The following is a 16,797-nucleotide window of genomic DNA, read 5'->3' as shown; positions in this document are numbered from 1 at the left end:
AAGCAAAATTGTGTAGGAATTGTGGCATCAAGTATTTTATTATTTACAGCAAAAGAAACACATTTTGCGTGAGCTCCTTCTCACACATCCTCTCTAGCCCTTAGCTGGACAGAGAGCAAAAGCGGAAGTTTGTCAGCTTGACTTCCGCTCACACACACAGTGATAAGAAGAAGAAGAAGAGTTTGGATTTGATATCCCGCCTTTCACTCCCTTTAAGGAGTCTCAAAGCGGCTAACATTCTCCTTTCCCTTCCTCCCCCACAACAAACACTCTGTGGGGTGAGTGGGGCTGAGAGACTTCAAAGAAGTGTAACTGGCCCAAGGTCACCCAGCAGCTGCATGTGGAGGAGCGGAGACGCGAACCCGGTTCCCCAGATTAGGAGTCTACCGCTCTTAACCACTACACCACACTGGCTGAAATGAAAATCACCTGATCACGGGACCCTCTGCAACAGTGGCAGTGGAAAATACTAACAAAAAGTTATCCATACACCTTGTCCTAGTCCATACTGACTTCAGCATAACTATACATCATTGGAAAATTCATATACAGCACGTTACAGCTGCCCCAGCTGGATGCAGCCCAGGCAGGGCTGGCTAACTTGTGACCTTCTAGATGTTGTTGAACTCCCACCAGACCCAACAAGCATGGCCAATGGCCAGGGATGATGGGAGCTGTAGTTCAGCAACACCTGGAGGGCCATAGGTTCCGCTCCCTGCACTATGTATGGAATGAATGAGAGGTCCATTTTTTCAAGGTAAGTGAACCAACCTAAGGTGGTTCACTTACCTTAGGTTGGTTCACTTACCTTAGGTTGAACCAACCTAAGCTGCAACCAACCTAAGCTGGTTCACTTACCTTAGGTTGAACCAACCTAAGCTGCACTCTATAGTCTTACATGAGCTTCTGGATGCAGTGATGGATCCTGGAGCACACACAAGCTCTGACCCTGATTTTTATGGTGCAACACCAACCCAAACAGGTTGGACACCCTAAAACTTATTAGTCTTCCTTCTGTTTTCCTTCATATTTTGTAAAAAAAACAAACAGAACACCTTTTGAAAGATATCTTGGAGATACGTGTGCGACAGTCAGTGTAACATTTTCTGGCTTCAAACCATTGGGAATAGGCATGATACAACCTTTCTCCATGAGTGTGTCCATTCAGGTGTTAAATACAATAAATAGAATAAAAATTAATTCCCCTCCAATTGCTGCACAGTATGTTGCACATATTGTCACTGAGTCATCCACTGGGACTCCTCCCCCCCACTGCGCTCTGGTGGGGAGGCTGGTCCTGATTTCCAACTGCTGCTCTCTGAGTCCCCTCTGGCCCCTTCTTTCTGGGGTGTCCCCCTAGGCACCCCCTTGCCCTGGCCATAGGCGCCCCCTTCTCTGAATCTTCCGATTCGCTGGAGAGACTCAGGGAATCCCTCGGACCACGCTCCCCTCGGATTCCTCCCCCTCGCTCTCCATTTCCTCCCTCTCCTGTGCCTCTGCTCCTGAGCCCCTGACAGATAATTTTAAAAGATTTTCAGAATCCTGGGGCAACCTACTTTCCCAAATCATGCATTGCTGAATGCACATTAGTTATAAAAAGGAAAGCAAATCTTTTTAAAGACAGAATTTCTATTTTAGTGCATTAGATTATTATACATTGCTTGTTACATAGAATGTACATTCTATATTAGATCCCATTTGCAGAATTAGATTTACTGAATTTGAGGATACGTATACAAAATTATAGCTTCTTTTATGGCAAGTGATCTGCCATTTTTAGCAATGCATTGTGATAAATGTGAACATTTCTCAGTTAAGGGCTACTTCACCCATTAGTTTCTTGTTAGCTGAGAGTGTTTGAATGGAAGAGCATAATCTGGTATGCCTGTGTATGTTGTCAGGTATGAAAACTGTGCCATGTGTCTTTTGCTCTGGAGAGGAACCTTTCGTCAGATGAAGCACCTCCCCCTTTCCAAATAAGTTTAAGTTTATCCTCTTTTTAGATCAGTATGGTCCAAAACAAAACGTGGATATATATTCCTCTTTCTTGTCTACCCCACAGTTTTTTCCTTCTGCTTCCAGTTCCTTCTGGGACAGTTCCCATCTTTATGTCATTTTATAGAAACACTGTTAAATGAAAATGGTGTTCAGCCACCATGTGAAAAAAGCATGCACTACATCTTCTGTGTGGAATATCTGGCCCTTGAGCACAAGGCTGTTTGATGCTAAGCCGCACTCACTTGCCCTACACCTGAAGTCATATATAACATCAGGGCAGGAAAAAGATGGCAAAGTGTGACTTACCCCTGTGCCTTTGCAAGACCAGCCATTAAGCTGATCAAATGAGCAGCAGGGCTTCCCAAGCACTGATGAACAACTGATTGCTGGCACTTGCAAATCCCTTACCTAATGTGTCTTCAAAATCCATTTGCAGGTGTGGTTTGGATTCAAATGATGCCTTCAGTCAGGGTCAGCCCCCCCTCTGTTTGCAAGCATGGTTTGAATCCAAACTGTCTGTAGACCGAGAAGGAAAATGCCTGTTTGCATGTACAGCCTGGAAACCAATCAGCTGATTGGCACTTCAAAGGAGCTTGCTCTCAGTGCAGATTGGCACAGAGAGTGAGACCTCTTGAAGCTGTCACCTGATGTCAGGTGATTGATAGGTCTAGTCTTTCTGTCAAAGTTGGCCTGTGTTATGTGTGAGAGAGACTCCAGTGCGCCAGCTGGATTCAATTCACCACCCATCTACAACATCTGCTCTAACCAAAATACTTTTTCAGAATTTGAAATAATAATCCATCGATATTTCACAAAATGCAGACACCTAAGTTCAGAATTTTATTAATTAGCTTTTTTTTCATCCCTCCTTTCAGGGCAACCATCCTCACAATACGATAAAGAACATGAAATTACAGTTAGAAAAAGAACATTTTAAGACTGTGAGATTTTACCACATCCGCACCACCATTTTACACAGGGAAGAAACCACAAAATATTGTGTTGGAAATAGTTATATTGCCTTACAGTGTACAGAAAATGATGTGGCCAGTTATACATATCTCTTAGCCAGTTTCTATAAGCCCTATCTTGATGTTGGGGGCCAATTGCCAGTTTTGATGCAGGACAGACATCCTGAGTCATAAATGTTTATATGTTGAAGGGGGTGGGGGAGGATTTAGCAGGTACAGCAACTGCATGTCTAAATCCTCTCATTTACATGGTCATTGAAGGTGCAAAAGAATCTCAGGTTTATATTGAGCCTGAGAATGTTAAAATGTTTCACTAAGCAGGATTTAAATATAAAAATTGTGGAAATTTCACTGCTTCCCCCTTTCCACATGTTGATCACATTTCAGCAGATCCTTGTTGGAATCTCAGACATTACAAGCTTCCCCATGTAAATATATACTAATACAGCTCATGCTCACCTTTTTGCATATACAGTGGTACCTCGGGTTACATACGCTTCAGGTTACAGACTCTGCTAACCCAGAAATAGTGCTTCAGGTTAAGAACTTTGCTTCAGGATGAGAACAGAAATCGTGCTTCGGTGCAGCAGCAGCGGGAGGCCCCATTAGCTAAAGTGGTGCTTCAGGTTAAGAACAGTTTCAGGTTAAGAACAGACCTCCGGAACGAATTAAGTACTTAACCCGAGGTACCACTGCATGTAAATTATCAGAAGTATTCCGTCTCTCTGGAAATTGTTGACTGAAATTTAAATACATAGGAGCACACCATAAAGAAGCAGGAAAAAAGAAATAGATGTTTCCTATGAATTACAATTCTGTTTTGACATAACTGTGATTCGATTTGATGATTTTCTGACCATTATTTAAGTAGCTTAAAAATATTTTCTTTCCCTCAGATTTCAAGGGTTAATACCAATGTTGCTTTAACTTCACTTTCCCCCCTTTTTATGTCTCTCTTCTTCAGCTGAGTGAAGAGACTGGTGTCTTACATTGTCAACTAATCCAGAGGACAGTGTGCTTGTACACTACAACCAGGTCAGTGTGTTTGAGTTTCTGTAGTAAGGATTAAAGACGATTAACATATAATTATTTTTAACACTCCCTGATTCAGAAATCCCCAACAGTAGATAGGATTAGTAGCATGTAGTTTCTGGACAGAAACAGACTTAGAGTGTCTGTCCCCCCCCTAGGATAATGCAAAATGCATACATTTCCTTTTTATAAAAAATGATTTTTAATTTCAAGTAACAAAACATACCCATACAAGGAAAACAGAGTACAGAAAAAGAAAGAAAAACAGTGACTGATGGTTGCAGTTTTAGATGTTCCAAGAAAAGCACTCAAATGAATATGTTTCTTCATAAGGTTCCTTGTGTTGGTGGACAGTGGAAACCATGTTTGGTTTTCTTAACAAAGTCAATAAAAGGTGTGTCTTTCCCCCTCCCCTCCCCCCCAGCCAGGGTATAATTACTTTTATGAAATGGCTAATTTGTCCATAAGCATGATGTCCCATACTTGTGACATCCAGGCTTCAAAAAGATTTGCATTTAAATTTTCCTTTAAAAAATTGCAATCTCTAATCTAGCTGCAGTTAATAAATGGAGGATGAAATCTTTGGTTAAGATTTCACAGAGAAGCAACTCAGTCTTGTCATAATCAAAATCATCTCCTTCACACAGAAAATCCCTTTTGCTCTCCTAAGATTTCTCTGTAATACATGGGGAAAATTCTTCAGCATTAGTGCTATTTCCTGAATGACATCTCTTTTTGTGGTTTCTGGTTTTTAGCCAATTCTATTTTTATATTTTCTGTAGCCCTTTCCCTCTTAAAATGATACCTTTTCTTTCTCCTTCTGTTATTAAATCTTGCATCTTCAGACATCTTTTGTTTTGAAAAAGCCTTTCAAAATGGCAAGTGCTCTGATGCTATTAGAGCTAAACTAAACACACATTTCATAGATCAAGTTGCATAGAAAGAAATACATGAGGGAGACTAAATTGTGGCTGCTCGTCCCACTTCTTACCTCCTGTGCATGAACTGCACCCTCCATTTTTGTAGTGTACAGATCGCCTAGAGTTCAGAGTCCTGTGGTCCTCTAGTCGTTGAACTCCAAACTCCATCAGCCCAAGGTCAGCAGGGCCAATGATGAGAACATTTGGAGAACCGCAGTTTCTTCACCCACTCTGCTCTACTGTTAACCTGGCATGCCTCTAAATCTAACCATGCTCTCAAAGTGAGCAAGTTTTAGTATTTCCAACTGGAAGAAAGTGAGGGAGGCTGTCACTGAGCTCAGTTATCTCTCTCTCTCTCTCCCCCCCCCCACGCCTTTCTTGATAATCTACAGATTATTTTTGCAGACCACAAAAATCTTCCTTGACACAGCAGGCCTTGGGAGGATGATATTCTTCCTCTTTTGGGGGTGGGAGAGGGAAGCACGGAGGAACCGTCTCTTACTCCATCACTAGGAATACTATTGGGAGCTAGTCTAGTGGAAAGTAGAGAACCACATGCAGAGGAGGGATTGCTGGATCTGAGTGACAAGAGAAGGCATGGATAGTGTGCAATTTGAAGTGGCTGTTTGGACTCTTGACAGTCTGCCTTGTTGCAGAAGGAAACTCTGGTTTTGGGGTGGGTGAGCAACCCTAAGGGAGAGAGTTGGGTTGCCTATGAATTGGAGGGACAAGGTAGTGGAGATAAGCTTCTTTCACTTGCTGGTCTAATCCTGGCAGGAAGTGGAGCAATCTTCATTTTAGGCCACTTTACTTAAAGCCTGGATGAGATACTAGATAGACTGAAGCCACTTGCTTTCAATTAATTAGAGTATTCATTTTCCTCTACAATGTGAGAATTATTGCAGCAATGTCACCTGGGATTTTGAACAGATTATGATTGATTGATTATATTTCTGTGCCCCCTTTTCATTCAAATGAATCTCAAAGTGGCTTACAAACAATAAACGACAACAAGATAATAGAACATCACAAAGACAACATAAATCATGTAGAATAATTAACAAATCATCAGTAAAACAATTACAAATCATCAATAAATAGCAGTAACAGGGTGAACAGCTTTGTAAACAGAAGTGATTGTGGATGTTAGCAAACACAAAATGGTATTTTTGAGCCTTCTTTTAAAACTTACAGCATTTCATAGTGGGGAGAGGTTAGAATAATGTTTGGCTCATGTTGTAGTGAAAGAAAATGCTATAAACTGTTATATAGATGATACTCCCCGTTTCTAACAAATTATTTCCCACTAATGTCCACATTTTCCCTACTAATCCAGAAAGCTGTTCCGCTTGGGTTCATAATCACTTGCTGAGAGCACCTAGAAATCTTTAATATTTCTGGAATGTATGGAGTTGCCATATACTGAGCCAGACTATTGTTCCACATGGCTCAGCATTGTCTGTTCTGCTAGCAATGGCTCTCCAGGGTCCCAAGCAGAATTCCTTACCAGAGATGCTGCCCAATTAACTAGAATTGCCAGAGTTGGCACCTTGTCCTTTCTGCACACAAAGCCTGCACTCTTGCTACTAAGCTCAGACCCCTTTTCTAAGTGGTCGTACCACGTTCTTCATGGGTCTGTTGCCTAAAAATGTGGAAGCACTCCTTTAAAATGGTGCATGTAAGAATTAAATATTTTCTTCTGCCCTTCTAAAAGGTGCTGAGGATTTCTTCTAGCTAGTCAAATGAATTAAAAATGGCAAGCTTGTCAATAACTTGGTAGATGAATGGGGAATAGCACTTTTAGAAAAAGAAAAGAGTAACAGGGTTGTGAGATGTATAATTACTCAGCAGCACCTACAATATAATGTTGCCGTCTTCTAATCATTTCTGATGCACTGTTATGTTTGTCACTTGAAGAATGCATGCTTTGTACAGTGAGTCGCCTTCTTTGTGCATCTGGCACTTGGAGAAGGTGACGAATTGGAAGGGCTGACTTATGTTGAGTGGGATGTTTGTACACTCAGAGAAACAGGAATGCAGTCACTGCAGCGTTTTCAGGTGTGTGGGGAACATTAAGAGGGACTTAATGTGCGGTACTTTGTGTGGGTGGCAGTATGACTAAATTAAAAAAACCCACAGTTTCCATCCATACTGATGTAGAGGTCAACTAACTATCATTCACTCACTCACATGAAAACCATGAATAGGCTACTATGATGCGCAAGAGTTGTGTGAGAAGTAACTAGAGGAACATGCCAAGGAAGAGTCAGTTCAGATTCTCCAACCCATGTTGCTGCTCTCAGAGGGTTTTTAAAAAAATGTTTCTTGGCTCTGAGGAAATACTGAGATCCAATAAGTCAACTGTCACCCATGTAGGGGAAGCATAAAGCACTTCCACCCACACACAGGAGGAGGGAAAACCATTTGCTCTGATGGCATCCCCTCTGACAGGGGTGGGCGCCACTTTCAGAGTCAAGGCCTGCATTTGGGAAAATGGGGAAATGGTTAGGCCCACACGCTAGTGACACACTCTGCCGTTTGTACGTCCATCTTCCATTCATTTTTCTTCCTCATTCTTATTCACACTGGCCCATGCACAGGCACACAAACACTTAACAGAGCAATCCACAAAATCAGCTACCATCTGCTCCCTTCTTTCAGGCTACAATGTGAACCAAATTTACCTGGGAGTAGGTCCATTGAATACAATAGAGCATCTCAATATATGGGACTAGGATTGCTCTGTCATTCAAGCTCTTCCAGTCCTATTCCCCACCCCTCTCTTTTGTCCACACATGTGCATGCACACACACACACACACACACAATCACATCCTTTCATGCACAACCATACAAGCACTCACTATGGCTCAACCTGGTCCTGGGTTGTCCATGTCTTTGTATGCTAACAACAAGACCTCAAACATGACTCAGTAGCTGGCTAGCTGGCAGCCATTGCGGTTCCCTCAGCACAAGTGCAATTGGTCTGCGGCAGACCAGGTTGTATCAAAGATGAAGCCAAGGCTGTGTGCCTGGTCAACAGGGTGAAGGCTGAAGCTGCTGACAGATATGGAGAGCAACTAAGGAGAGGAAAGCTTGGGAGGAAGGAGAAGTAGGCCAAGCTGTATTAAAACGCAGTGTTATTAACAGCAGAGGTTAAAATATCCCGTATTCGAATTAGAGGGAGCTTATCTGTCGTGGGTAAAAATAACTGAAAGGGAATCTCTAACGGCAGTAATGCTGAATAATGCTGAGTCATTCCCTTTCTCAAATCATTGCATTGCAAACAGTGAGGATACATTGCAGGCACTGAGGTTTTGCAGTGTTCAGGCCACCATCTTAACAGCTTCTCCCTTCAAAGTGATGGGGATTTTGCTAGTTTGAAGTTCAACACAGGCTGTTCTGAGGAAGAGGGAAATAGCCCTACACATATGTCAATCTAATCTCTTTTTAAATAAATAAATAAATAATATTTATTACTTTTAAAGCTTACAAAGAAGGAAAAGAAGGAAAAAAAGGACAAGAGAGAAAAACAAAAGAAAGAAAGAACAATACAATATATAAACAATACAAAACACAACCTTAACACATTAAACTAAACACATTAAACTAAACAAAACCCTACCCCTACCCCTAAACAAAACAAAACAAAAACAATTTAAAAACATACACCACACCTTTTCCATGCTCTATCTTTCATTCCCTTGTTTCACCTACCTCCTCTCACCTTCCTTTTTGTATTCCACTTCTATTAATTGTTTCAGCAAATCCTTTCCATCTTTCTCTATTTTCTGTCATATTATAAATATCTTAACATATTTTTACCCTTATTTTCCATTAAAACTAAAATACTTATATATGCTTAACTCCTTATAATATTTCTACTAAGGCCATAAAATTTCATTCCAACATTTTTCTATCACTCATTAATTTTATAGTATTTCTATATATAAACTTTAAATTTTCCAATCTTCTTCCACCATCTCTTCTCCATGGTCTCGGATTCTGCCAGTCCTTTCCGTCAATTCCATATAGTCCATCAACCTGGAGATCTTATGTCCGAGGCTCTTAACTCTTTTCCAAGTCCCTTCTGCAGATCTTCTTCATATTCTTTAGTGCTAAGGAGCAGATCTCGAGGAGACTCCAACCTAACAATACTTTTATTCCTCCTCGACAGGTCAGCCAAATTTCCATAGTTAAAACTAAGATCCATAAAGTGTTTCAAGACATGTTTCAAGATTCCTCCGAATCCAAAGGCCCCCAGAACTTCAATCTCCTCCTGACCCAAGTCCATGTCCCAAAAGTCAGTTAATCCCTGCATGGAGGGATCTTTCCAACTTTCCTTCTCCAATTCAAGCCGGGCTCCGATCCTCAAAATCTGATTTTTTCTAGATTCAATCATAAGAGGCCTCAACTTATAGTCCTCAATTTGCTTCTGTAAGGCTGAGGATCCCGCTTGTATTACTTTAGATTCAACAACAACAGCTTTCTCCTTCTCCTCCACAATTTGTCCTGCCAAAGCAGATTCCTGTATCAAGTCCTGAATAATTTCTGTGTTGGTGCTCACTTTTTAACCCAAATTAATCACTTTTTGTTCCAAGTTATCAATTTTAGAAGTCATACCATCCGTCTTATTGTGAAGCTGTTCCACTGAATAGCTTATCTTACATAATGCAGTCACTATGGCTTCTCCTGTCAACATTCTTAAATGGTCCAAGGTCAATCCCTGGTTCTCACAATTTCGTATCTTGCAGCTGGAGATTCCCCAGTTCCACTCCTGTAACAGTTTCAAAAGCTCCCTCTAGAGGGAAACAGTCTCCACTTGTATCAATCCTTTCAAGCACAACTCAAGCAATAAAGATAGTTTCAATTTTCAGTTACTTTTCCTCCTTTTTAAACGCACAAGAGGACAAAGGAAACAGTATATTTCTCTTATTTAGCTAGCTGTCAAATACGTTCTGTTCACAGTCAATTAACTCTCCCAAAACATCACTCTTTCTGGCAGCCCGTTTCCAGGTTCAGAGCAGTGGTGATTTGATTTTTCACTCTCTCCTGCAGGCTCGCTAGGTCCAAAATTTCCCCCCTCTTCTCCTGCTACCAAGGGGGGTTTGATGTTTTTAACCGATGGAAATTTAATCCTTTGCCAAAGGCTTTCCAAGACTTTAGCTTGTAACGTCTTTGCTTCAATCTATTTACAAAAGAGGAAGGCGGACTTCCTGTTTAAAACCATCCCGTTTCGGTGCCAAATTAAGATATTCAAAGATCCAATTTTCCGTTCTACTCACGGGTAGTTGTTTAAAGTCCAATAGTCCACAGGAAAAAGTCAGCGCACTCCGGCAACAGCAATGCGGCTTCACTCTGTGAAAGAAGCAGTCAATTCGCAGCACTGCGCCACTCACCCCCTGTTGCTCCGGATCCTCAAAACAGGGTTTCCCCGCGAGTAGGGGAGGCGCAAAAGGTGCCGGCCGAATCCGAGGTTCACAAGCTTCTCCCGCCTGTGATTTCAGTGGGTCTCCGCCTTTGCCGTGGCGGTCAGACCCTGATTTCCACGGAGCAAGTTCCTCCCGATCAGAGGAGCTCCGCCATTGCCGGAGGCGCCAACCCGGAAGTCTCCCAATCTAATCTCAAAAGAAACGATGAACATTCTTTTTACAAGAGCAATCAGATCCAGCATTGGCCATGGTGGTTTAAATGCAGTGCTAATGTTGCTAATACACAAATATTTCTTTGGAACCAACAGTGTACAATAGTACACATAGTAATTCCCTGCTATTATCAATGAATGCACAAGCAGTCGGCAGGTTCCTTGTTTGCTGCTGATCTCTGGAGTATGAAACATGCAGGGAGAATAGCAGATGAATATTTCCCTTTAACTGATTCATTGGCACCAGGACAACTATCAGCATGGTTCAATTCAAGCCTTTAAACAAAACTGTACCAGTAGGTTGCTTGAATTGAGCACCATTTGCTGTTTAATTTATGCTGCTTACATAGGACACTTTATTTTTTAAAAGATGCTCCAAAAGAGCATCTACCATAGAGGGTAGTAAATAGAAGGTCCCTCAATAATATGTCTAGTATAGGTGATTAATCTATAGCACAAATGCCCCAATTTTTAGTTTCTTTTCCTCTTGCCCATCTTACAAAGAGGGAAAAGCAGCTTCTGGGAAAGGTTAGTGGAATCTGGAAAGATACGAGCCAGAGGGATCTGGTATTATACAGGGAGGGGCTGTCACGTGCATTTTGCTCCAGTTGTAGCTCTGCCAATTCTGTGGCATCTTCCAAAAGGCTTCTTTTATTTCCTAGGCTGCCGGTTAATCTGCATTCTGATCCACCTTATTGGGTATAACAGATTTGAACTTTCAGGTGCTCATGTTGGCAAGCAGGTGAGACTTGAGAATTATGCAAGACCAAGAGCATCTGTCCAGAGCTATGACATCTCAGAGTAGAGGCCTAATGCTGACAACAGTAAGCATGCACAGTATAAATGGAAGGCGAAAGAACTGTATTGGGATTCCGGTTATTTTCATACTTACTTTGCTACATCTTTTATAAGAATCTTTGATAGTAAAAAAACAACAACCCCTAAGTAATTAGTGTACAGAGAGGATGAATGAATAAAATCTCAGTTTTATATAAAAAAAATCCCAATATTACTATCTTACGCAGAACTTAACACTCTGGAGACCATCAGATCTAAGAGCCTGTTGAAATCATATCTATATACCAAAAACTATTTAGGACACTACTTAAAAGACGACTTGATTTTTTTCCTGCATTATATTCTTTTTATCTGCACTCCCTTGTGATAATGACAGTCTGGTAGTAGGTTTCCTGGAGTATTGTCAATTTTCAAGACATTTACTTCTTTGTGGAGTTTAATCTTTGTTCCAATGTTTAAAACACAAGGGAGGCTGTTAAAAGTAAGCAGTCAAAATTCTGCCAAATGCATGTCTCTTGAGTCGTAGACATTCACCTGTGCAGAGCAGGAATATGTATAGCAAGCAGGCAATGGGATACTATGGTGGCCCAGCAGGCTTGATTTCCATATTTCTCTTGGAGCAGACGGTTATTTCAAATTGAATTGCTGGCCCAGCTTGCATGTCACATTAAAAACCATGGCTTAAACAAACTATGGTTTGATTTACTAGTGCATGCTGCTGAAGAAAATTACTACAATACAGGGGTACCTCTGGTTGTGGACACGATCTGTTCCGGAGTGCCATTCGCACCCCGAAAAGTCCGTAACCAGAGCGGCGCTTCTGCGCATGTGCGAAGTGCAATAGAACACTTCTGAGCATGTGCGAACCACGCAGAACACTTCTGCGCATGTGCAAACCATGCAGAATGCTTCTGTGCGTGTGCGCACAGTGAAACCTGGAAGTAAACACTTCCGGGTTTGCCGTGTTCTTAACCCGAAAAAACGCAACATGAAGCGTTTGCAAGAAGAGGTATGACTGTACCCCTCTTCTGTTCCTGCTCCTGATTCACTGCAGAGGAGATAAGATGAGCCAGAGTCTGGTTTGTCTTGTCCTCCAAACCCAGGCTCATGGTTTGTTTGGTTTATTTCAAACTATGGTTTAATGTTATTTGTGAACCAAACCTCCCTCTGATTAGTTCTGATTTACTTTCTGTATGTGATTTCCAGATGACTTGTTTATTGAGCATTCACCTTGATTTGTTTGTACACAGTTTGCAGGAAGGTTGGGCAACATTGACAATTTATAGAGAATTCATTCTACTTTGTTTGCAGGGAGGTTACATGATGTTGTGTCAGTTAATTACTATATCACACTTTCCAGTGCACTTTCCTGTCACATGGAGTCTCAAGTTTGGGAGGAAGTGGTTTTGTGGCACAAGAGTGGCTGAGGCAACCAAGTCAGATGGGCAGGGTAAAAGCAAATCATTGTCATCATCACAAAATCAACTTTAAATATGGAAATTGAATTTGTCAAGATGTGATTGAGTTCCACCTGAAGAAAGCAACACTCTGGAAGCACCCTGCATATTATTGTGTAAGCTGGGTGGAGGTTTAAGAATGTGTATACAGTTGTACCTTGGTTTTGATCAGCTTAGTTCTCAAGCGTTTTGGCTACCAAACGCTGCAAACCCAGAAATGAGTGTTATGGTTTGCAAAGTATTTTTGGAAGCCAAACGTCCGACGGGGCTTCCGCGGCATCCTGCAGCTAATCAGAATCCGTGCTTTGGTTTCCGAATGTTTTGGGAGTCAAACAGATTTCCAGAATGGATTCTGTTTGACTTCCCAGGTACAACTGTATTCTGAATGTATATTCTGTTGAAAGCAGTGGGCAGCATCTATATCTGATGCATATTCCAATGCACACCCAGTTTATGCCTACAGCTCCTGAAAGAAAAACAAAAAAATTGACTTTGTTGAATGTCTGTGTATATCTAAAATTACGGGGCAGAAAAGTGAAAAGCTCCACAGAAAGCCATCCATGCACACAACCCTAATAATAATATAAATTCCTTTCTAAATCAATGTGAAAAGTTAGTCATCACTAATTTAACTCACATTGATTTCAAAGGAACCAAAGTGCAACTACCTTTGTCTGGATGGAAACTAATGATTTGACAGGGTTTCGGTGCATGGAGCAATAAAACCATGGGTAGGATTCAACTAAGTTGTTCTGTGTGCGGAACAAATCTGCTTGCACAATGGGATTTTCTCCTCCTTCTCCAACCTGTACCCTCAACATTTGCTCTGGAGGGTTGGGGGACCCCCAGTATAGGTTTAAGGGATGCAAAGAGGCATGCCTAGGGTAGGAGAGAGTGGAAAATATTGCATGAGCATACCTTGTTTTTCACATGCATAACTGCTATGTTGAATTTCACTCCATGTCTCTGTACAAGTGTAGTATTTAGTAGCCGTCCCCAAGAATATTCAGCTTTTGTTTGAAAATATAAAATAACGTTCTAGCATTTGTGGCTGCAAAATGTGAAAATGTAGACTATATATGGAAAAATGTCAGAAGGCATCACTGGACAGTTAGGCAGAAGGGGTTGAATATGATGGTTGGGATCTAATACCCTATTGATGTGACCTCAGCCCATGATTATTGGAAGCAGATTAGGACTACAGCCTTGTGCCCACTTACCTGAGAATGCACCTCAATGAAGTCAGGTGGGAAATATGCACAGGAATGTGTAATAGATACATGGTCGCACAAATACATAACTCCACAATTTATAAAGGCCTCAATATTCATTTTTTTTTTTTAAATAAAAAATTACATAAAATTGTGTACCAATGTAAAAAGCAAAAAGTAAAAAGAAGTGCAGAATAAGCCTTCAATCCTAACCCCTCTCTCCTGGAAATTTAATAGGATGTGCTTCTGAGTAGACATGGTTAGGATTGCATTATAATTCATGCAAAGCAATGATATTGAGCAGCGTAATCATGAAATGAAAAGTTCAAGTTTTGTATTTAAGCTGGGAGGAGTGCAATAGAGCTGAAAATCATAGTCAAGTTTCCAGTCTCTACCCTTTTCCAGCAAACGTGCAGTGAGCAAATATATTAAAAGACAAAGAATATTTGTTCATATCTTTTTTTGCTCAGTTACTGAGTGTTCAAGTTTCCATTCCCCTAATGTGTAGAGAAAAGAACAGTGAGGAAGAGTACAGTGATGACCAGTGGAATCCACGTTGTTGTGCACACTTATTTTCCATATTTCTCCCCAACTCGTATCATGTTGCCATTGAATCTGACTTGCTTAATTAGACCTCCTGCCTGGCTCCAGCTCAATGTGCCAAGATTCAGACAAAGTGATCCCACCCCTTCCTATTACTTTGCTTTCTAGGTTCACGGAGATAAAAGAGACACTTCTTTCCCCTCTAACTATGCTGGAAAAGAGGCCTCATTAAATCAATTTCTTGGAGGAATGGATACCAGCGTGTTAAATGGGTTCTCTGTGCACATTGTGAAAGGGATTGTGTAACATCAGTTAGAGGCTGGACAGTGAGGCGACTCAGTAACAGTTTCCTGCGTTTTATTTTCAGTCATTTACAAATCACAGACCTGGCTCTTCAGGCATTTTGTTAGACCAGAGCCAAGCAACAATTGTGATTCTTTCTCTTTAGCATCACAGCAATTGATAGCTCCTGTCCCATGCCTAAAATAATAAGCCACACTAGTGAGGCTCTAAAAGAAATGACCCATAAAGGATCAATGATGAGACAACATGTCTCATGTTGTGTTGCATGGATTTATACAAGAACAACAACCCAGTTTGCACATAACACTAAACCCGGCTAAACCATGATTTGATTTAGGGCAGATCCACTCCATAAATTTAAAGCACCATCAATGCACACATCTTCCTCCAAAGAATCCAGGTAACTGCAGTTTGTTAAAAGTGCTGGGAACTGTAGATCTGTTAAGGGAGGGTGGACCACAGTTCCCAGGATTCTTTGGCAAACCATGTACTTTAACCATGCCCTTGATGCGCTGATGGTGTGGCTTTGTCCTAAGTGTGTCATCCAAAATGTCTTGAAACTGGGGTTTCCTCCTAATATTTTTCTGGGCTACCCCATTCAACAACTGTTGAAAGCAGCAGGGCCAACTCTAGATGGGGCAAGGCAGCAGATTTTAGAATACTATTAAAAGACGGGAAAATGTTAATTATTTTGTGAATTGTGATTTTTTCAAATAAAAAAGCCCACATGTTTTTGGGTTTTAGTATCTGGTACATATGAGAGAGGGTGGACGCGGGTGGCGCTGTGGGTTAAACCACAGAGCCTAGGGCTTGCCAATCGAATCCCCGTGATGGGGTGAGCTCCCCTTGCTTGGTCCCTGCTCCTGCCAACCTAACAGTTCGAAAGCACGTCAAAGTGCAAGTAGATAAATAGGTACCACTCCAGCGGGAAGGTAAACAGCATTTCCGTGTGCTGCTCTGGTCCGCCAGAAGCGGCTTAGTCATGCTGGCCACATGACCCGGAAGCTGTACGCCGGTTCTCTCGGCCTATAAAGCGAGATGAGCGCCGCAACCCCAGAGTCGGTCACGACTGGACCTAATAGTCAGGGGTCCCTTTACCTTTACCTTTAGATATGAGAGATGGTCCATCTTTTAGAGAAATAACAGTCACTAGTGTGATAGCACTGAGATGCAAAGGCTATGAAGGCTAGAGATTGAGCCTTAGTTCTAGTGAGCTAGCTCTGCTATCTTAAACTATGTTAAACTAGTGTATCTGAAGAAGTGTGCATGCACACGAAAGCTCATACCAAGAACTGACTTAGTTGGTCTTTAAGGTGCTACTGGAAGGAATTTTTTTTGTTTTGACTATGTTAAACTATGCTATGTTAAACTATGCGATGCACAACACCAGACCCTCCAAGTGCCCCTATTTTCAGGGACGTCCTGATTTAGGGAAGCTGCCCTGGTTTCTGATCCTGGAATGACCCACTTTTCCTTAGGATGTCCCTGTTTTCATTAGAGAAATGTTGGAGGGTATGGAGTTATCCACCCCTTGAGCCATCTGAAGGCAATCCTGTATAGGAAAGTTTTTTATGCTTAATGTTTTTATATATGTTGGAAGCTGCCTAGAGTGGCTGGGGCAACCCAGTAAAATGTGTGGGGTATAAATAGTAAAATTATCATTATGGAATGGGGTGTTTCTGTTTTCGTCAGAGAAATGTTGGAGGTTTAAAACCCTTTGTGGTTTAAAGAAGGAAAGGATTCCATGACACACTCTCCATCCACTGAGAGAGCGATTTATGGCCTGCATAAGTGTGTGTGTGTGTGTGTATGAGAAATAATTAAATTAAATTGTGTTGGATGATGTCTTAGGTTGTGTCCCTGCAGTGGTGCTCAGTTCAGCAACTCAGAGATGGATGGATTTGACTCACACTCTCATATT

The 16,797-nt window shown here is 41.5% G+C and overlaps 1 protein-coding gene across 35 annotated transcripts in view; it reads left to right on the top strand.

Annotated features, from left to right (window-relative positions):
• MAP2 (microtubule associated protein 2) overlaps positions 1–16,797 on the top strand; it is a 278,632-nt gene that overhangs the window by 89,430 nt on the left and 172,405 nt on the right. For 33 of the 35 annotated variants that reach the window (XM_081898598.1, XM_081898589.1, XM_081898590.1 and 30 more), the window contains one exon: positions 3,934–4,004. The exons of the other annotated variants lie outside the window; for them this stretch is intronic. The gene's annotated coding sequence lies outside the window, so the exon portion shown is untranslated. The remainder of the gene's footprint in view (positions 1–3,933; positions 4,005–16,797) is intronic. 35 annotated transcript variants of the gene reach the window in all.

Source organism: Podarcis melisellensis, assembly GCF_964234715.1.
Source record: "Podarcis melisellensis genome assembly, chromosome: 1".
Lineage (NCBI taxonomy): Eukaryota > Metazoa > Chordata > Lepidosauria > Squamata > Lacertidae > Podarcis > Podarcis melisellensis.
Note: the sequence above shows the minus strand (reverse complement) of the source record. Positions and strands in the feature narration are given on the sequence as shown.